This window comes from Oryctolagus cuniculus, chromosome 8, assembly GCF_051225735.1.
Source record: "Oryctolagus cuniculus isolate XC-2025 breed Fujian yellow rabbit chromosome 8, ASM5122573v1, whole genome shotgun sequence".
Classification (NCBI taxonomy): Eukaryota; Metazoa; Chordata; class Mammalia; order Lagomorpha; family Leporidae; genus Oryctolagus; species Oryctolagus cuniculus.
The window spans coordinates 85,221,712-85,244,339 of record NC_142874.1 but is presented as its reverse complement, the minus strand read 5'-3'; the positions used below and the strand labels follow the sequence as shown (position 1 = coordinate 85,244,339).

The 22,628-nt window shown below is 40.0% G+C and overlaps 1 pseudogene; it reads left to right on the top strand.

The window, feature by feature from the left end:
- The window catches only part of LOC100338335 (5'-AMP-activated protein kinase subunit gamma-1 pseudogene), a 57,573-nt pseudogene extending 35,173 nt beyond the window's left edge, over positions 1 to 22,400 (top strand).
- The last annotated feature ends 228 nt before the right edge of the window (positions 22,401 to 22,628 follow it).

Genomic DNA, 22,628 nt, shown 5'->3' with positions numbered 1-22,628 from the left:
CATCTGTTTCTGTACCAGTACCATGCTGTTTTGATAACAACTGCCCTGTAGTATGTCCTGAAATCTGGTATTGTGATGCCTCCAGTTTTGTTTCTGTTGTACAAGATTGCTTTTGCTATTCGAGGTCTCCTGTGTCTCCATATGAATTTCAGCACCATTTTTTCCAGATCTGAGAAGAAGGTCTTCAGTATCTTGATTGGTATTGCATTGAATCTATAAATTGCTTTTGGGAGAATGGACATTTTGATGATATTGATTCTTCCAATCCATGAGCATGGAAGAGTTTTCCATTTCTTGGTATCCTCTTCTATTTCTTTCTTTAAGGTTTTGTAATTTTCATCGTAGAGATCTTTAACATCCTTGGTTAAGTTTATTCCAAGGTATTTGATTGTTTTTGTGGCTATTGTGAATGGGATTGATCTTAGAAGTTCTTCCTCAGCCGTGGCATTGCCTGTATATACAAAGGCTTTTGATTTTTGTGCATTGATTTTATACCCTGGTACTTTGCCAAACTCTTCTATGAGTTCCAATAGTCTCTTAGTAGAGTTCTTTGGGTCCCCTAAATAAAGAATCATATCATCTGCAAAGAGGGATAGTTTGAGTTCTTCCTTCTCAATTTGTATCCCTTTAATTTGTTTTCTTACCTAATAGCTCTGGCTAACACTTCCAGAACTATATTGAATAGCAGTGGTGAGAGTGGGTATCCCTGTCTGGTACCAGATCTCACTGGAAATGCTTCCAACTTTTCCCCATTCAATAGGATGTTGGCCGTGGGTTTTTCATAAATTGCTTTGATTGTATTGAGGAATGTTCCTTCCATACCCAGTTTGCTTAGTGTTTTCATCATGAAAGGGTGTTGGATTTTATCAAATGCTTTCTCTGCATCTATTGAGATAATCATATGGTTTTTCTTCTGCAGTTTGTTAATGTGATGTATCACATTGATTGTTTTGCGAACATTGAACCATCCTTGCCTACCAGGGATAAATCCCACTTGGTCTGGGTGGATGATCTTTCCTATGTGTTGCTGCATTCTATTGGCCAGAGTTGTATTGAGGATTTTTGCATCTATGTTCATCAGAGATATTGGTCTGTAATTCTCTCTCTCTCTCTCTCTTTTTTTTTTTTTGGACAGGCAGAGTGGACAGTGAGAGAGAGAGAGAGAGAGAGAGAGAGAGAAAGTTCTTCCTTTTGCCCTTGGTTCACCCTCCAATGGCCGCCACGGCCGGCATGCTGCGGCCGGCGCACCGCACTGATCCGAAGGCAGGAGCCAGGTGCTTATCCTGGTCTCCCATGGGGTGCAGAGCCCAAGCACTTGGGCCATCCTCCACTGCACTCCCTGGCCAGAGCAGAGAGCTGGCTTAGAAGAAGGGCAACTGGGACAGAAACTAGTGCCGCAACTGGGACTAAAACCCGGTGTGCCAGCGCCGCAAGGCGGGGGATTAGCCTAGTGAGCCACGGCACTGGCTGTAATTCTCTTTCAATATTGCATATTTTTCCTGCTTAGGAATTAAGGTGATGCTGGCTTCATAGAAAGAATTTGGAAGGATTCCCTCTTTTTCAATTGTTCTGAATAGTTTGAGAAGAAATGGGATTAGTTCTTCTTTAAATGTCTGTTGGAATTCAGCAGTGAATCCATATGGTCCTGGGCTTTTCTTTGTTGGGAGAGCCTTTATTACTGTTTCAATTTCTGTTTCAGTTATGGGTCTATTTAGGTTTTCTATGTCTTCATGGTTCAATTTTGGTAGATTGCATGTGTCCAGGAATCTATCCATTTCTGATAGATTTTCCTGTTTGCTGGCATACAAGTCCTTGTAGTAATTTCTGATGATTTTTTAAATTTCTGTGGTGTCTGTTGTTATGTTTCCTTTTTCATCTCTGATTTTATTGATTTGGGTCTTTTCTTTTTTTTAGTTAGTTGGGCAAATGGGATGTCAATTTTGTTTATTTTTTCAAAAAACCAGCTCCTTGTTTGGCTGATTTTTTGTAGTGTTTTTTTGGATTCAATCCTGTTAATTTCTTCTCTGGTTTTAATTATTTCTCTTCTTCTACTAGATTTGGGTCTGGTTTGCTGCAGATTTTCTAGATCCTTGAGATTAATTGAAAGCTCATCTATTTGGTGCCTTTCCAATTTCTTGATGTAGGCACCTATTGATATAAACTTTCCCCTTAACACTGCTTTTGTTGTATCCCATAAGTTTTTGTGTGTTGTGCTGTTATCCTCATTTACTTCCAGAAAATTTTTGATTTCTCTTTTAATTTCTTCTATGACCCATTGTTCATTCAGGAGCATATTGTTCAATCTCCATGTGTTTGCATATACTCTAGGGATTCCTGAGTTGCTAATTTCCAGCTTCATTCCTTTATGGTCTGAGAAGCTGCATGGTATGATTCTAATTCTTTTGAATTTGCTGAGACTTGCTTTATGGCCCAATATGTGGTCAATCCTAGAGAAGGTTCCATGTACTGCTGAGAATGTAAATGCTTTATATGTAGGATGAAAAGTTCTGTAGATATCTGTTAGATCCATTTGGGCTATAGTGTCATTTAAATCTACTGTTTCCTTGTTGATCTTCTGTCCTGTTGATCTATTTCTGAGAGTGGAGTATTGAAGTCCCCCAGTACTATCATATTGGGGTCTAAGTCTCCCTTTAAGTCCCTTAACAAATCTTTTAAATAAACCGATGCCCTGTAATTAGGTGCATATACATTGATAATCATTATATCTTCCTGTTGAATTGATCCCTTAATCATTATATAGTGCCCCTCTTTGTCTCTCCTAACAGTTTTTGTGGCTTCACAGAAAGAATTTGGGAGGATTCCCTCTTTTTTGATTGTTGTCCGATATTAAGATGGCTATGGCCGCTCTTTTTTCATTTCTGTTGGCATGGTATATCTTTTTCCAGCCTTTCACTTTCAGTCTGTATGTATATTTGTTGGAAAGATGTGTTTCTTGTAATCAGCAAATAGATGGGTTTTGTTCATTAACCCAATCAGCCAATCTGTGTCTTTTAACTGGATAGTTCAGGCCATTAACATTCAATGTGACTATTGATAAGTAGTAACTCTGCCCTGCCATTTGCCAAAGATATTTTCTAATATCTGTTTTGAAGTTCCTGTGATCTTTTGCTGTGAGGTTTCCTTCCTTTACCTTCTTTCATATTGATGACCGTGTTTCTGTGTTTCTGTGTGTAACACATCTTTAAGCATGTTGTGCAGGGCTGGATGAGAGGGGACACATTCTTTCAATTTCTGTTTGCTATGAAAGGTATTTATTTCACCTTCATTCACAAATGAGAGCTTTGCAGGATATAATATTCTGGGCTGGCAGTTTTCCTCTCTTAGTATTTGGGCTGTATCTCGCCATTCCCTCCTAGCTTGTAGGGTTGCTAATGAGAAGTCAGCTGTGAGTCTAATTGGAGATCCTCTGAGAGTAATCTGATGTTTCTCTCTTGCACATTTTAGGATATTTTACTTAAGTTTCACTGTGGTGAGTTTAATTACAACGTGTTGTGGTGAGGATCTCTTTTGGTCATGTTTATTAGGGGTTCTATGAGCTTCCTGTACTAGGAGGTCTCTGTCCTTCTCCAAACCTGGGAAATTTTCTGCTAGTATCTCACTAAAAAGGCCTTCTAATCCTTTCTCCCTCTCCATGCCTTCAGGAACTCCTAGAACCCGAATGTTGGGTTTTTTAATAGTATCCTATAGATTCCTGACAATATTTTTTAGATTTCTAATTTCCTCTTCTTTTCTTTGGTTTGACTGTATATTTTCCTGTTCTCTGTCTTCTAAGTCTGATATTCTCTCTTCTGCTTCACCCATTCTGTTTTTAAGGCTCTCTATTGTGTTTGTCATCTGATCTATTGAATCCTTCATTTCATTATGATTTCTCATCACTATCACAGTTTCATGTTCTACTAGTTGTTTCATTTCATTTTGATTCCTCCTTAATATTTCATTTTCACGAGAGAGATTTTCTATCTTGTCCATTAAGGATTTCTGTAGTTCCAGAATTTGTTTTTCAGAACTTCTTAATGTTCTTATCAATTTTTTGAGATCTGCTTCTTGCATTTCTTCTATCTCATCATCTTCATAATCTTGAATTGGGGTGTCTTTTTCATTTGGGGGCATCATGGTATCTTCCTTGTTCTTGTTACCTTGGTTTCCGTGTTTGTCTGGCATTGTGGAGATATTATTTGATTTCTTCACTGTGGTGCTTTTTGTTGTTATACTATGACTCTAGATTAAGTGGACTGTCTGCTTTTGATGGATCCTAAGAGGCTGTGATGGGTGTAGCCAGAGAGCTCTGTTTGATTCATCAGGTTTAAGGGTGTGCCAAAGGTGACTCACCCAGATTTTCTTTTGCTCACTCACTTGCTCTTTCTTTCTTTCTTTCTTTCTTTCTTTCTTTCTTTCTTTCTTTCTTTCTTTCTTTCTTTCTTTCTTTCTTTCTTTTCTTTTTTTTTTTGACTCAGTTGGGAAGTAATTCCACACAGCTCAGTGGAATTGAGGGTAGTTGATGTATGAAATCTGGCTCTACCCCTGGGACCATGCAAAGAGTTTATGCAGCCCTCAGTGTGGTCTCAAATTTTTCCACAGTCTCTCACCAGGTTGCCAAGGTCACCAAGTTTGTGTACTTGGTGAGTTCTCCCCCCCCCTATTTTCACAGTCTCAGTTCGTTAGCTCCATACTTTCACTAGGTCCTAACCTCCTGTTATTTCTCCCCACCAGAGTCAGGTTTTTCTGCTTGGCTAATGGTGGGCACTGCTTTACGTATGTAAAATGGCACCTGCTCTTTGTCTTGCTCAGCTTTGTAAGGTGAGTTGAGAGAGAGGCTAATGTCCATGCCAGTTCCCCTTATTTATTCATTTTTTTCTCTCCTCCAGTCAGCCTGGTGATCTTTCCCCAGTGGGGCTTCAGGCCTCATTCCCTCTAGGCTCTTTCTGCCTTTCCCCACCAATGTCTCGGGTTACCGAGGTTTTTGTCTCACCTCCCCTTCCAGTGCTAGCGCACAGACTCTGCGGCTCGGCTTCTGTGGCTTGGCTCCCATGGCTCGGCTCCCGCATCTTGGCTTCCACATGGTGGGCGACCTTGCTCTCCCCGTAGGTCCTCCGAGTCACATCCACTAGATCCAGAGGGGTTTCCTCTGCAATTTTTTTCCTGAGCCTTTTCCTGAGGCTACAGTAACTCCACTTTTATTAAACTATCTTTTCCCGGACTATCGGTGCGCGCCCTCACTATGCCGCTATCTTGGCTCTGCTCTCAATATTTTTTTTAAAAAAGATTTCAACTACTATCACATCTTAGGAAGAAATGAGGTGACCAAATTATATAATTTGTTATCCAAACAATGATACTCCTGAGAGAAAAGGGGGCTTTATTAGTAATTACATCAGAACAGCAGGTGCAAATGAAAGTTATCCAGGTAAGTCTGGAAACACAAACATCCATATCCCAGACCAGCATGCTCAAAGTTGTCATCATAAAACAGAAACCTGCAAGGACTCCTGTACTTGAACCTGTGACTTGGGGTCAGTATGCAGAAGTTAATTAAATGGTATGAAGGTGTAGAAAGAAAGTATATTTGGGAAGACCAGGCATCCTTTGACAGGCTGCTCCAGATAATCCAGAAATGAAGGGAGGTCCAATCTAAAATAACAGATGCACTGCAGCACATGTGTGGAACATGGATACAGGAGAAGAAAAGACAGGAAAGGTTCAGAATTCCAGAGAAGCAGGAGACATAATTTGAAAATGGCAGTTTTTGAAGGGAAATCAAGGGCTGCATCTAGTCATCCAATCACTCCATGATATTATAAGAACCTTTACTATGAACCAAATGATATATCTTTTTAAAAGATTTATTTATTTGAAAGGGGGAGTTACAGAGAGGCAGAGGCAGAGAGAGAGAGAGTGAGAGATCCTCCATCTGCTGGTTCACTCCCCAAATGTCTGTAATGGTTAGAACAGCACCAATCCAAATCCAGGAGCTTCTCCTGGGTCTCCCATGTGGTTGCAGGGACCCAAGGACTTGGGCCATCTTCTACTGCTTTCCCAGGCCATAGCAGAGAGCTGGATAGGAAATGGAGCAGCCGGGTCTTGAACCAGTGCCCAAAAGGCATACTGGTGCTGTAGAGAGTGGTTTGACATGCTATGCCACAGTGCTGGCCCTGAACCAAACTATATTTTAACCTGAGTGGAAGGACTTAGAAACTATAGTACAACAGAGCTTACCAACACAGTACCAGATGAAAACACTGCAAATTATACCTTACTATCACAGAAGATAGATCCAAGTCTCTAAGTCCATTCAGAAGCAACATTTTTTTTGACAGGCAGATAGTGAGAGAGAGAGAGAGAAAGGTCTTCCTTTTGCCCTTGGTTCACCCTCCAATGGCCACCACGGCCGGCGCGCTGCAGCCAGCGCACCGTGCTGATCCGAAGGCAGGAGCCAGGTGCTTATCCTGGTCTCCCATGGGGTGCAGGGCCCAAGCACTTGGGCCATCCTCCACTGCACTCCCAGGCCACAGCAGAGAGCTGGCCTAGAAGAGGGGCAACTGGGAAAGAATCCGGCGCCCCGACCAGGACTAGAACCCAGTGTGCCGGCGCTGCTAGGTGGAGGATTAGTCTATTGAGCCACGGCGCTGGCCAAGAAGCAGCATTTTAAATCAATTACAATTTTAATGATCAATATTCAAACTGACCCCAAGGAATTTTATGCAAATTTCAATATTTTGATATAAAATAAGCAGAGATTTTAAATGCAAATTATAAATTGATGTGATAAGGCTTATGATAGAGCTAGAGAACTACTAGTTCTAGCAGTAAACAAATAAGAAAAATTAAAATTCTAGAAACTAAATATTGTATCTATATCAGTGAAGTTCTGATCACTGAAAATTCAAAAATGTAAGGAAATTGTATGGTATTCTAAGTGTTGATGAGCAAGGACCCTATGATATCTCAATGCATTTGTGTTTTTTAGAAATGGATTTGAGATCTTATTGAACTTTTCTACCAAGCTTACAATAAATGTGAACTCTTAAAATTTTGCAAATATTTTAGGATTAACTGAATTCCAATTTCACCCATCCATAGGACTGACTCAATTATGCTATCATTCTGCTAAAACTGTTCATTAATTTATTTATCATTCTACAAACATGTTAAATCATTTGAAAGGCAGCCTCTGTTCTGGGTTTGTGATGAATACAAAGAAATCAAACGTTAGTCCTACCTTCAAGAAACTTACATGAAAAATGCACATAAATAAGCAACAGAATGAAAGAGATAATTACCATTAAAATGTACTCTGAAGATTCACATGAGGAAGAAATAACATCTCAACAGTGAAACCTGCATCAGAAGTGGGTTGTAAAAGATGAAATTAAAGGGGAATAATGTAATCAAAAACCTAAAATTAGAAGGCTTGATATTTGTGTGTTTGAGAAACTTAAGATGTCCCACATTAATGTATTAAGTGGAGGACATTATCTATGTCTCATAAGCTTTAGTAATGTCTAAGTGCTATGGTGCAAAAGATGCACCATTTTTGCGTTCTTCTCCAAAATTAACTCTCTCTCTCTCAAAAAAAAAATATATACAGATAAAATCAAACCTCAGAAAAGTTTGCTTTTATTGAATCAAAAATTACTTTCATTCCTTATTGTAAAAACAATCTTGTGGTGTTCTATTGCACAGTAGGCTAATAATTGTTAATAATAACATACTGTACTTTTCTAGGCCGGCGCCGCGGCTCACTAGGCTAATCCTCCGCCTAGCGGCGCTGGCACACCAGGTTCTAGTCCCGGTCGGGGCGCCGGATTCTGTCCCGGTTGCCCCTCTTCCAGGCCAGCTCTCTGCTGTGGCCAGGGAGTGCAGTGGAGGATGGCCCAGGTGCTTGGGCCCTGCACCCCATGGGAGACCAGGAAAAGCACCTGGCTCCTGGCTCCTGCCATCGGATCAGCGCGGTGCGCCGGCCACAGCGTGCTGGCCGTGGCGGCCATTGGAGGGTGAACCAACGGCAAAAGGAAGACCTTTCTCTCTGCCTCTCTCTCTCACTGTCCACTCTGCCTGTCAAAAAAAAATAATAACATACTGTATACTTTTCTAAATAGCTACAAGAAAGACTGCTGAATGTTTACACTACAAAGAAAGCTTGACTATTTAAAGCAATGGATGCTAATGATTCTAATATGATCATTGAAATATATGCATGCATCAAACTATTACAGTATAGCCCACAAATACATACAATTTCTCTTGGTCAATAAATGAACTTTAAAAAGACAAATCTTTGGAAATCTTACAGTCAGATGAAAGAAAAACAAGAAAACAGAAAAATTTTAAAAATAGTGTTAGAAATCTATGAGATACTATCAAATGACCCAACATATGGGTCTTACGAGTTCCTGAAGGAGTAGAAGTGAGAAGGGAATAGACAGCATATTTAGTGAAATAGTTACAGAAACCTTCCCAATTTGTGGAAAGAAAAGGATGCTCAAGCAGAGAAAACAAATAGAATTCCTAACAGACATGACCATAAAAGAACTTCATGACATATTGTACTCAAAATTTCCACAGTAAAACATAAATAAAAGATTCTAATGTGAAGAGAAATGCCAGATTGCTTTCAGAGGATTTCCAATTAGATTCACAGCTGTCTTCTAATCAGAAACCCTACAGGATAGAAGGGAAAGGTGAAATAAGGTTCAAGTCTTAATGGGTGCAGTCTGTTGAAATCTTTACTTAGTATATACTAAGTTGATCTTCTGTGTATAAAGATAATTGAAAATGAATCTTGATGAAGAATGGGATGGGAGAGGGAGAGGGAGATGGGGTGGTTGTGGGTGGGAGGGTGGTTATGGGGGGGAGCCACTGTAATTGAAAAGTTATGAATATTAGGCCGGCGCCGCGGCTCACTAGGCTAATCCTCCGCCTAGCGGCGCCGGCACACCGGGTTCTAGTCCCGGTCGGGGCGCCGGATTCTGTCCCGGTTGCCCCTCTTCCAGGCCAGCCCTCTGCTGTGGCCAGGGAGTGCAGTGGAGGATGGCCCAGGTGCTTGGGCCCTGCACCCCATGGGAGACCAGGAAAAGCACCTGGCTCCTGGCTCCTGCCATCGGATCAGCGCGGTGCGCCGGCCGCAGCGCGCCGGCCGCGGCGGCCATTGGAGGGTGAACCAACGGCAAAGGAAGACCTTTCTCTCTGTCTCTCTCTCTCACTTGTCCACTCTGCCTGTCAAAAAAAAAAAAAAAAGAAAGAAAAGTTATGAATATTTATGGGAAAATGGCAGGGCCAAGTCATTATTTATCAATAGTCAACTTGAATGTAAATGGCCTCAGTTCTGCAGATAAGATACAGATTGGCTGAATGGATTGAAAAACATGACCCATCTATATTCTGTTTACAAGAAACATCTCACCAACAAAGATACATGCAGATTGACAGTGAAAGATGGAAAAAGCTAGTCCATGCTAACAGAAACTAAAAAGGAGATGGTGTTGTCATCCTAAGATCAGACAAAATAGAGTTGAACATGAAAACTGTTAAAGGAGATGAAGAAGGGCACTATGTAATGATTAAGGGATCAATCCAACAGGAAGATATGACTATAATAAATGTATAGACACCCAACTACAAGACACCTGGCTACTTAAAAATGTTAATAGACATAAAGGGAGATATAGACTCCAACACAATGGCACTTTCAGCAATGCATAGATCAACCAGACAGAAATCCATCAAGGAAACAGAATTGACACCATAGACAAAATAGACCTAACATATCTACAGTACTTTTCAACACACAGTGGCAGAATACACATTCATATCATCAGTCATAGAACTTTCTCTAGGATAGGCCATATGGTAGGCCACAAAGCAAGTCTCAGCAAATTAAAAAAAATCAAAATCATTCCATGCATCTTCTCTGACCACAATGGAATAAAGGTAGAAATCAACAACTCAGGAATCTCTAGAACATACATAAACACAGAGAGACTGAAAAACATGCTCCTGAATGAACAGTTTGTCTTAGAAGAAATCAAAAGAGAAATCAAATAATTCTAGAAATAAATGAAGATGACAATATATCATATCAAAATCTATGGGCTAAGGCATAAGCAGTATTAAGAAGGAAGTTCATAACTATCAGTGCCTACATGAATAAACTGGAAAGGTACCAAATAAATGAGCTATCAATGCATCTCAAGGACCTAGAATGTCAACAACAAATCAAATCAAAAACTAGGAGGAAAGAAATATTCAAAATTAAAGAAATAAACAAAATTGAAACAAAAATTTTTTATTCCTTAAATAAAAAGCTGATTTTGAAAAAAATAAACAAAATTGATGAACCATTGGCACAACTAACCAAAAAGGGTAAACTCCCAAACCAATAAAACCAGAGATGAAAAAGGAAATGTAACAACAGATACAACAGAAATGAAAACAATCCTCAGAAAGTATTACAAAGAGCTATACGCCAACAAACTAGGAAACCTAGAAGAAATGGTTAGATTCTGAGAAAATACAACCTAACAGAATTGAGTCATGAAGATATAGAAAATGTAAACAGACCAATACCCAACATGGAGATTGAATCAGTAATAAGGACCCTCTCAACAACAACAACAAAAGCCCAGGAACAGATGGCTTCACTGATGAACTCTACAAGACATTTATAGAAGAAATAATTCCAATTCTTCTCAAGCTTTTGAAAACAATTTAAAGGAGGGAATCTTCCCAAACTCTTTCTTGCAAAGCCTGCATGATCTTAATACCTAAACCTGGAAAAGATGCAACAGAGAAAGAACTATAGACCAATATCCCTAAAGAACATAGATGCAAAAATCCTCAACAAAATATTAGCTAATTGAATCCAACAACACATCAGAATGATCTTCCACCTTGACCATGTGGTATTTATCCCCACTATGCAGGAATGGTCCAAGATTTGCAAATCAATATGATATACCACGTTAAGAAACTGAAGAACAAAATCATGATTATCTCAGTAGATGCACAGAAAACATTTGATATAATACAACATTCTTTCATAATGAAAATCTTAAGGAAACTTAAGGAATATTCCTCAACACAATCAACACAATATACGACAAACTCATGCAAAGCATCCTCTTAAACAGAGAAAAGCTAGCAGCATTCCTCCTAAGATCCAGGACCAGACAAGGATGTCCACCTCACCATTGCTAAATAATATAGTCCTGGAAGTTTTATCTAGAGCCATTAGACAAGAAAAAGAAATCAAATAGGTACAAATTACAAAAGAGGAAGTCAAACTGTTCTTAGTTGCAGATGACCTGATTATATACACAAAGGATGCAAAAGACTTCACTGATAGACTATTGGAACTCATAAAAGAGGTCAGGGCCAGCGCTGTGGCTCAATAGGCTAATCCTCCACCTAGCAGCGCCAGCACATGGGTTTCTAGTCCCAGTCGGGGCACCGGATTCTGTCCCGGTTACCCCTCTTCCAGGCCAGCTCTCTGCTGTGGCCTGGGAGTGCAGTGGAGGATGGCCAGGAGAAGCACCTGGCTCCTGGCATTGGATCAGCGCAATGCGCCAGCCGCAGAGCGCCGGCCATGGCAGCCATTGGAGGGTGAACCAAGGGCAAAAGGAAGACCTTTCTCTCTGTCTCTCTCTCTCTCACTGTCCACTCTGCCTGTCAAAAAATAAAAAGAGGTCAGTAAAGTGGCAGGATATAATATCAACACAGGAAAAATCACTAGCCTTTGTATACACAGACAATGTCATGGGTGAGAAAGAACTTGTAAGATCAATACAATTCACAATAGCTCCAAAAAAGAATCAAATATCTTGGAATAAATTTAAATGAGAATATCAAAGTTCTCTATGGTTAAAGATACAAAACACTAAATAAAGAAATAGAAAAAGCCATTAAAAAATGGAAAAATCTTCCATGTTTTTGGATTGGAAGAATCAACATCATCAAAATGTCCATATCACCAAAAGCAATTTACAGACTCAATGCAATCCCAATCAAAATACCAATGACATTCTTTGCAGATCTAGATAACAATGCTGAAATTTATATGGAAACACAAGAGATCTCAAATAGCTAAAGCAATCTTATACAACAAAAACAAAGCTGGAGGCATCACAATATATTATTTCAAGTCGTACTACAGGGCAGTTACAATAAAAATAGCATAGTACTGCCACAAAAACAGACCAATGGAATAGCACAGAAACTCCAGAAATCAATCCATGCACCACCAACAACCAATGTGTATTTGATAAAGGAGCTAAAATCAATCCATGGGTCAGAGAAATTCTTTAACAAATTGTGCTGGGAAAACTGGATCTCCACATTCAGAAGTATCAAATTGGACCACTACTTTACACCCTACGCAAAAATCCACCTTAAATGGATCAAGGACCTAGATCTATGACTCCATACCATCAAATACTTAGAGAACATGGGGGAAACTTTATAAGACAATTGGCATAGGCAAAGGCTTCTTAGAAAAGAGTCCAGAAGAACAGGCAATCAAAGCCAAAAAAAAAAAAAAAAAAGCAACAAGTGGGATTACATCAAGCTGAGAGAAGCGTCTGCACTGACAAATGAACACTCAGCAAAATGAAGTAGCGACCAAAAGAATGGGGAGAAAATATTTCCAAACTGCACAACTGATAAAGGGTTAACATTTAGGATATATAAAGAGCCCAAGTGATTCAACAACAAAACAAGCAATCCAGTAAAGAAATGGGAAAGGATTAACAGGCATTTTTTTGAGAGGAAATTCAATTAGCCAACAGACACTTGTGAAAATGCTCAGGGCAACTAGCCATCAGGTAAATGCAAATCAAAACCACGATGGTGTTTCACCTCACACCAGTTAGAATGGCTTGCATACAGTAGTCAACAAACAGCAAGTGCTGGTGAAGATGTGGGGAACGAGGTACTCTGATCCACTGCTGGTGGAAATGTAATCTAGTGCAACCACTATGGAAGACAGGATGGAAATAACTCAGAATTTTTGAATATAGACCTTCCATATGAGGCAGTCATCCCACTCCTGGGAATTTACTCAAACTAAAAGAGATCAGTACATGAAAGAGTGATCTATACCTGCATATTCATTGCCACATAATTCACAGTAGATAAGATATGGAGTCAACACAGATGTTCATCAACTATTGACTGGTTAAAGAAATTACAGTATATATACACTATGTAGTACTATTCAGCTGCAAAAAAAAATTGTCTTTTGCAAAAAGTTTGTCATAACTGGAAACCATTATACTTAGTGAAATAAGTCCCAGAAAGACAAATATGTTTACTCTGATCCAGTGCAACTAGTAGAATACCTGAAATGTAATGTATTGAGGAAAATAGACATTTGGAGAATAGATGATTGTTTATAGCACTTCTATCTTCTATTGAGGAACAATCTTTTGTTTACTTTTGCTGTATTTTTTCTCTTTCTCTTCATACTATCTGTTGTACTCTTCTACTAGTAGGGCTAACTATATGATCACTAAGTAAAATTGAATGATCACTGTAATATGATCATTGTAAAAAATAAGAATGGGAATCTGAGAGGGAGGGAGAGAGTGTTGAGTGTTGGGGTGTGGGCAGGAGTATGGAAGCCCCACTTTGTTCCTAAATATCTATATCTATATCTATCTATCTAACTATAAATATATATATATATAAACTTTATGAAATTTGTATAACTGAAATAAAATTTTAAAAAATCTTAAGCAAATTTGGTACAGAAAGAATATTTCTCAATACAATCAAGCAAATATGACAAACACACAGCCAGCATCTTATTGAAAGGGGAGAAGTAGGAAGCATTTCCACCAAAATCTACAACCAGGCAAAGATGCCCATTTTCACCACTGTTATTCAATATAATCCTGGAAGTTTTAGTCACAGCCATTAGGCAGGATAAAGAAATTAAAGTGGTATAAATTGGAAAGGAGGAAGTCAAATTATCTCTTTTTGCAGATGGCATTATTCTATATATAAGGACACCAAAAGTCTCCACTAAATGACTACTGTAACTCATGAGTTTGGTAAAGTGTTAGGATGTAAAATAAACACAGAAAAATGAATAGCCCTTGTATACACAGTTAATGCTATGACTAAGGAAAGAACTCCTAAGATCAATACCATTCACAATAGCTACTGAAAAGATTAAATATTTTGGAACACATTTAACCAAGGAGGTGAGAGATCTATATGATGAGAATTACAAACAATAAAGAAATAAACAGAAGACATAAAATGTGGAAGAATCCTCCATGTCTGTGGATTAGAAGAATTAATATAATCAAAATACCCATATTCCTAAATGCAATTTACAGATTCAATGCAATGCCAACAGAATACTAATTACAGTCTTCTCATATCTAGAAAAAAATGCTAAAATTTATAGGAAAACACAAGAGGCCTTGAATAGCTAAAACAATTTTAACAACAAAACAAAGCTAGAGGCATCACAATGCCAGATTTCAAGACATACTACAGGGAAGTTATAACCAGAACAGCCTGGTACTGGCATAAAAACTGATGGGTAGACCAATAGAATGAAATAGAAATCCCAAGAATTAGTCCATTCAGCTACCACAAATGAACTTAAATCAATCGCTAGAGCAAGGATAATCTCTTCAACAAATGGTGCTGGAAAATTGGACCTGCACATGCAGAAGTAAGAAACAAGACCCCTACCTTACACCTTATACAAACATCAACTCAAAATGGATCAAGGTTATTAATCTATGACTTGATACTGTCAAATTACTAGAGCAGAACACTGGGGAAATCTGTAAGACATTGGCATAGGCAAGCAAAGACTTCTTGGAAAAGACACTAGAAGCACAGGCACTCAAAGCCAAAATGGACAAATAGGATTACATCATGCTGAGAATCTTTTGCACTGCAAAGAAAGCATTCAACAAACTGAAGAAGCAATCGATCAAATGGGAGAAAATATTTGCAAACTATACAACGGATAAAAAAATAATATTTAGAATCTATAAAGCACACAAAAAAACTCAACAACAAAACAAAAACAAACAATCCACTTAAGAAATGGACAAAGGACTTGAACAGGCATTGTTTCAAAAGGGGAAATCCAAATGGCCAACAGACCCATTAAAAAATGGTCAGGATCACTAGCCATCAGAGAAATGTGAAACAAAAGCATTACGAGGTTCTGTTTTGGACAAATATCAAGGCCATTGTAGACAACTGTGAAAATTTGAATATGATGAGATAATGTGCAATGTTAAGAATGATCACTAGGGCCAATGTATGGCACAGCACGTTAAGCCACTGCCTGCAGTGTTAGCATTCCATATGAACACCATCTCAAGTCCTGGCTGCTCTATTCCTCATCCAGCTCTCTGCTAATGTACCCGAGAATGCAGTGGAAGATAGCCCTTGAGCTCCGATCACCCATGTGGATGAACTGAAGAAGCTCCTGGTTCCTAACTTTAGCCTGGCCAAACTCCAGTCATTGAGGCCATTTGGGGAGTGGATCAGAGGGTGGAACGTTGATATTTCTCTCTCTCTCTCTCTCCTCTCTCTCACCTTCTCCTTCTATGAGAGAGAGAAACAGAAACACTACCTTTCAAATAAATAAGCAAATCTTAACAATGTTTACTAATTACATTATCTGTAATAAAGATGAGTATTAGGAAGAGTTTTTTAATTTGAAGAGAAGCATAATGAAGTATGTACAGATAAAATGCTCAAATACCATATTTTACTTTCTATCAATATAAACAACGATTTTGGAAAAGGAACAGGCCAACTCTAAATACAATTGCAAAAATGTTATAAATGGTTAAAAGGTTCAAAATCATGCAATAGCATCAAGGATTATGGTTAGCTGGACAAAAGAAATCATGAACACAACATGAGTACCAGCTTTCTTCTCAAGAGGTCTCCCCATCAATATCCAGTTGCAATGTACTATCATGTGATGGAATGAGAAGGCCATGCCAAGATGGCCGCTGGAAAGCTAGCATCAGTTACTCAGGAATGGCTTCGGAAACCACCTGGCAACAGAGCCTGCCTGGCAACAGGCTGTGATTGGTTAGGGCATAAACCACTCAGCTTTATAAGCTGCTATACCAGCTAAAATAAATGAGTCTGCAGGCTGCTTTCCTTTGGCCCGCTTTCACCTGGCTCCCGGGGTCTATGTGTTGACTCCATGCCTCTTGCCCCCACTGTACCCCTCCTCTCAGAACAAATCCACAGCAACACTATCAGATGTACTTTTATAATTTAAAGTATGAACTCTCAAAAGACTTCCCAATACAATATTAGAGAAGCAATTAAGCTTGTTAAACCAATTATCAGAATCACCCGAGAGAGAGATGTGAAATTATAGCAGTCCTCAGTGACAACTAAAGTGACAATGGTGATTTTTATAGTATATAAAATATATAAAATTTTAATTCCCAAATTTTCCCCACAAAGCTTGTATTTAAAGAATACTAACTTCATCACAATGCTGTGTTTCATACTCCTTTCTTCACCACACTGATGTCTTCTCTATACCCTATGTGAGAATTATTTCCCTTGAACATTAATTAACATCCTTTGTTCTAATCACATGCCTGCACCTAAGGAAGCAACCTTTAGGAGTTCAGACATTATCTGAGCGATAAGCATGAAACTTTAATTAGATGCTAACAACTGGTACTTCGTGATATGACCTTAAGCCATTGTAGTTGGCAGTGTTGGGAAAAACAAAAGACCACCTAGGAAAAGTAGTAAGACTCCAGATCTTTAGTAGCTTGAAATCACTCTTGTGCAGATACAAGCAGGTGAAATCTACATCTAAGTGCTCAAGGAACCTCACCTAGGACAAAGACCAAAAGTTGGTGTTCTCCATTCCTTCTAAGAAATGTGTCATTTAAATTAAACAGCACATGCCCTTGGGTATAGAAATAATTTTTTGAAACTGAAACAAAACGAATCAAGAATGATGAAAATAAACCCGAGGCCCAGTTGCCTACAGATCACTTCTGCATCTTCATCACCCCAATGATTATTACACATTGTTCTTCACTCACTAGCATGGTAGGGCTCCACTGGACTTCATGCAGATTGCTCCCACCAGTCCCAAGAATGACAGAGAACACTGCACTTGTGATATGTGAAATACAAAAGAATTAACACCTATGCATTGACATTGATCAATCAGATTAGGTCCACCTATCACTCTGCCATTCCAATAATTAAATAGCATTTATCAGGCTACACCAGTGAAACAGACATATACATGTAAATTAACACATATCATGGTTGTCTTGGTCCATTAAAAATCCAAAACTGAATTACATTCATATAAATTCAACACTAAGAGGAAAGAGGCTGGGTTGGTGCTGTGGTGTAGTGTGTTAAGCCACTACCTGTGGCAGCAGCATCCCTTTTGAGTACTGGTTTGAGTCCTGGCTGTTCCATTTCCAATCCAGCTCCCTGCTAATGTGCTTGAGAAAGCAGTGGAAGATGGCCCAAGTGCTTGGGCCTCTGCACTCACATGGGAGACCCTGAAGACACTCCTGGCTCCTGGCTTCAGTCTGGCCCAGTCATTTGGGAAGTGAGCCAGTGGACGGAAGATCTCTTAATCTCTCTCATTCTCTCTCTCTCTCGGTGTATGTGTGTATGTGTGTGTGTGTGTTGCTTACTCTCTCTACATAACAGTGCCTTTCAAATAGAAAAATCAATCTTTTTTTAAAAAGAGAGAGTCTAAATTCACTTCTCCAAAATAACCTCAGAAGCCAGAGAAAACACACAAAACCTGAAGAATACAGGAAACATATTTGATCTTCATGATGTCACTGGTGCTCAGGTGCACAAATATGTATCTGCATGCTTAACCAATAGTGCTGATCACCACTCCTACTCACCAGTGTATGGAGCTTAGAAGAAGCTCTCATTCATGCTAACAATCCGCTTTTCAGGAATGTGTGGTCCAACACTGCTGTCATGATTATATTCATTTTACAAAGTGAAAATATGTTGCTGTGGTTGCTTTTATTTTACATTTGGTTTCAAGATGATTTTCCATCTTGATTCCCTCATTTTTTATTATTAAGTATTTTTATTATTAAGTATTTTATTATTAAGCATTAAGTATTATTAAGTATTTATTATTATTTTATTATTAAGTATTAAGTATATTAAGTATTGGCTGGCGCCACGGCTCACTGGGCTGATCCTCCGCCTTGCAGCGCTGGCGCACCGGGTTCTGGTCCCGGTTGGGGCACCGGATTCATCCCGGTTGCCCCTCTTCCAGGCCAGCTCTCTGCTGTGGCCAGGAGTGCAGTGGAGGATGGCCCAAGTGCTTGGGCCCTGCACCGCATGGGAGACCAGGAGAAGTACCTGGCTCCTGCCATCGGATCAGCGCGGTGCGCCGGCCGCGGCGGCCATTGGAGGGTGAACCAACGGCAAAGGAAGACCTTTCTCTCTGTCTCTCTCTCTCTCTCTCACTGTCCACTCTGCCTGTCAAAAAAAAAAAAAAAAAACAGTATATTTTCTTCATCTCCACAGCAATGGAAAGTGCTCCAATAAATGGGAATGGGGCACAGTCCAGAAATTGTCATGTTTTGTTATTCCTTTTGCTCAGAAATTTGGTGATATAGATTATATTTATTAGGCAAAGTTTCATATCAAAAAGATTGCACCTTAAAGATGAAATCAATAAAGATGAATGTGAAAAAGCAGCACAGGGGACCTGAGTTTCAAGAAAATCAAACATCGGATCAGAACTCAAGTTCACGTGTGGCAATCATTTTATCCCTCACATACCTTTAAAAGTTGTCGCTGATTTAGAAGAAAATGGGCATGTACCACAGACATAAAAGTGCGTCTGTGTGGACTTGTGCAACAACATGTTATGAGGCCCAGCGAACCTGAGATTCTGATTTGGACTCAGCTAGAAGTCTCTCTGAGCTACAAGTCTCTGAAAGTTTCTGCCTTCTAATGTGGGAACCAAGAAGTTTAGATACTTAAAGATTCTTCCCAATGCCAATTTTCTGGACTAGCATATTCAATATTAGTATTTTTCTGATTTGTGTGCAATGTCAAAAGAGCCAGTTCATTTAAAATTCTTAAATATAGTATTTGCTAACAAGACCTGGAAACCAATTAGTAAAATCACCTGCAGATGGGCTCTGCTTTTAGCTCATCTAAGGTCATAATTTTAGAGATAAGCTTTGATGTACACAAACTGATAGTGAATTTTAAAAAGATTAAGCACTCATCTGATTAGCATGGTATCTCTACAGTTGTCTCCACGGCTACAGCTACCATCAAGCAAATAGTAAACAGCTGGAATATATCTAAAATATGTAGTCCTTACACAATAAAGCTGCGTGGCTCTGCTTTACTGTGTAAAATTTTAATGGACTATTGAGAGATGATATAAGCAGTATCACTGACTTATCTGATTTTCATCTACAGAATAGTAGTGCACATTCCCTCATCAATCAAGATTAGCAAACACACTGTAGTTCACAGGTCTACTTGAGTATTCTTGATCTCTTTATGTATCATGGCAAGTGTTATTTTTTTTAAACTTTTATTTAATAACTATAAATTTTGAAAGAACAACTTTTAGATTATAGTGGACCCTCCCCTCACAACCTCCCTCCCACCCACAACCACCCCATCCCCCACTCCCTCTCCCATCCCATTCTTCATCAAGATTCATTTTCCATTATCTTTATATACAGAAGATCAACTTGGTAATACTAAGTACAGGTAGGTATGGATGTAAAGGGAGACACTTTCACCACATCCAAAGATTTTACAACTCCTATTCCTCAAAGGAAAATCATCAAATCAGCATTCTTTATGATCTGCCCGCCTGCTAATGACTAAAAGTCAGTTAAACATTGATGGGGCCAGCACTGTGGTGCAGCGGCTAAAGCCTCCACCTGCAGTGCTGGCATCCCATATGGGTGCCGGTTCAAGTCCCGGCTGCTCCACTTCTGATCTGGCTCCGCTTTGGCCTAGGAAAGTAGTAGAAGATGGCCCAAGTCCTTGGTCCCATGCACCAGCATGGGAGACCCAGAAGAAGCTCATATGTATGTTTTTTAAAAATATTTATTATTTATTTGAAAGGCAGAGTTACAGAGAGGCAGAGGCAGAGAGAGAGACAGACAGACTGACAGACAGAGGTATAGAGAGATCTTCCATCCTCTGGTTCACTCCCCAGATGGCCACAATGGCCAGAGCTGCGCCGATCCGAAGTCAGGAGCCAGGAGCTTCTTCTGGGTCTCCCATGCTGGTGCATGGGACCAAGGACTTGGGCCATCTTCTACTACTTTCCTAGGCCAAAGCGGAGCCAGATCAGAAGTGGAGCAGCCGGGACTTGAACCGGCACCCATATGGGATGCCAGCACTGCAGGTGGAGGCTTTAGCCGCTGCACTACAGTGCTGGCCCCATCAATGTTTAACTGACTTTTAGTCATTAGCAGGCGGGCAGATCATAAAAAATGCTGATTTGATGATTTTCCTTTGAGGAATAGGAGTTGTAAAATCTTTGGATGTGGTGAAAGTGTCTCCCTTTACATCCATACCTACCTGTACTTAGTATTACCAAGTTGATCTTCTGTATATAAAGATAATGGAAAATGAATCTTGATGAAGAATGGGATGGGAGAGGGAGTGGGGGATGGGGTGGTTGTGGGTGGGAGGGAGGTTGTGAGGGGAGGGTCCACTATAATCTAAAAGTTGTTCTTTCAAAATTTATAGTTATTAAATAAAAGTTTAAAAAAAATAACACTTGCCATGATACATAAAGAGATCAAGAATACTCAAGTAGACCTGTGAACTACAGTGTGTTGCTGGCCTCAGAATCAGCCCTTAAGGCATTCCGATCTGGCTGAAAAGCCCATGAGAGTATTTCAGGCATGGAAAGCCAAGACACTCTGGCAAAAGATCTCTGTGAGTGAGATCCCAGTGGAAAGAACAGGTCTTCAAAGAAGGAGGTACCTTTCTCTGAAGGGAGGAGAGAACCTCCACTTTGACTATGACCTTGTCTAAACAAGATAAGAGTCGGAGAACTCAGAGGGCTTCCATAGCCTTGGAAACTCATGACTGGAGCATAGGGAGATTACTGATGCCATAGACAGGAGTGTCAATTGGTAAAGTCAACAACAGGAGTCACTGTGCACTTACTCCTCATGTAGGATCTCTGTCCTTAATGTGCTGTGCATTGAGATTTAATGCTATAACGAGTACTCAAACAATATATTTCACTTTGTGTTTCTATGGGGGTGCAAACTGTTGAAATCTTTACTTAATGCATACTAAACTGATCTTCTGTAAAAAAAAAAAAAAAGAAGAAATTATCAACTCCCAACTTGACTCTCACTGGGATTAAACATGACAATAGGTCTGATCTGATTTCATCATCATTAAAAAATATCATCTATTATTTTTCACTTTATGTTTCTGTGTGGGAGCAAACTGTTGAAATCCTTACTTAATGTATACTAAGCTGATCTTCTGTATATTAAGATAATCGAAAATGAATCTTGATGTGAATGGAAGGGGAGAGGGAGTGGGAAAGGGGAGGGTTGTGGGTGGGAGGGACGGTATGGGGGGAAGCCATTGTAATCCATAAGCTGTACTTTGGAAATTTATATTCATTAAATAAAAGTTTAAAAAAACATACATTGATAACATCAGTAATTAGGACTGGCATTGTGACACATGAATAAAGCTGCCACCTGTGATGCTGGCATCCCATATGGGCACCAGCTTGAGTCCCAGCTGTTCCACTTCCAACCCTGCTCCCTGCTGATGGGCCTATGAAAACCTATGGCACAAGGCATAAAGATGCTCAAAATGGTGGGAGTCAATAGACACTAAATCATTGTTCTTTTTTTTTTAATTTACTTGACAGGTAGTGTTATAGATAGAGAGAGACAGAGAGAAAGGTCTTCCTTCCATTGGTTCACTCCCCAAATGGCCACTACGGCCGGTGCTGTGCCGATCTGAAGCCAGGAGCCAGGTGCTTCCTCCTGGTCTCCCATGCAGGTGCAGGAGCCCAAGCACTTGGGCCACCCTCCACTGCATACACTCCATACACTCTTAGTGACGAGAAGAAAAACCATATCCTGGAATCCAGAGCCCAGCACTTTGCATAGAAACTGTCACCTCTGACAACTCCACAATCAAGCAGCTGTGCTAACTTGAAATCACAGTACCTGTACTAATAACTCTTTGGCAGCCCCATCACACCCCTCAGGGCAAATCCGAGCCCCTCATCTGTCCCTCTCCAAGACACCCCCACGCCCACCCATGACAGGCTGGCTTCCCGGCAGCCCCAACCTGCCGCCACCGCTGACCGGAGGCCCTCACCTTGTCGGCAGTTTCAGTAGCCTTGGTCAACGTTGCAGGGGCATCCCCATGGAGAAAACAGGGGCTGCTCCCACAGTCCAGGCTCCATTAAAAATTGTGGCAGTGTCCTCCCAGTCCTGGGGGCGTGACCACTCTAGGCAAGGTGTTCTCTCTGTTCAGCACAGACATGGGGTGCAGATGCCCATCAAGTTGAACCCTGGGGATGACAGGGCAGACCCTGGGATGTGGCCAAGATGTGTGGCCAGCCG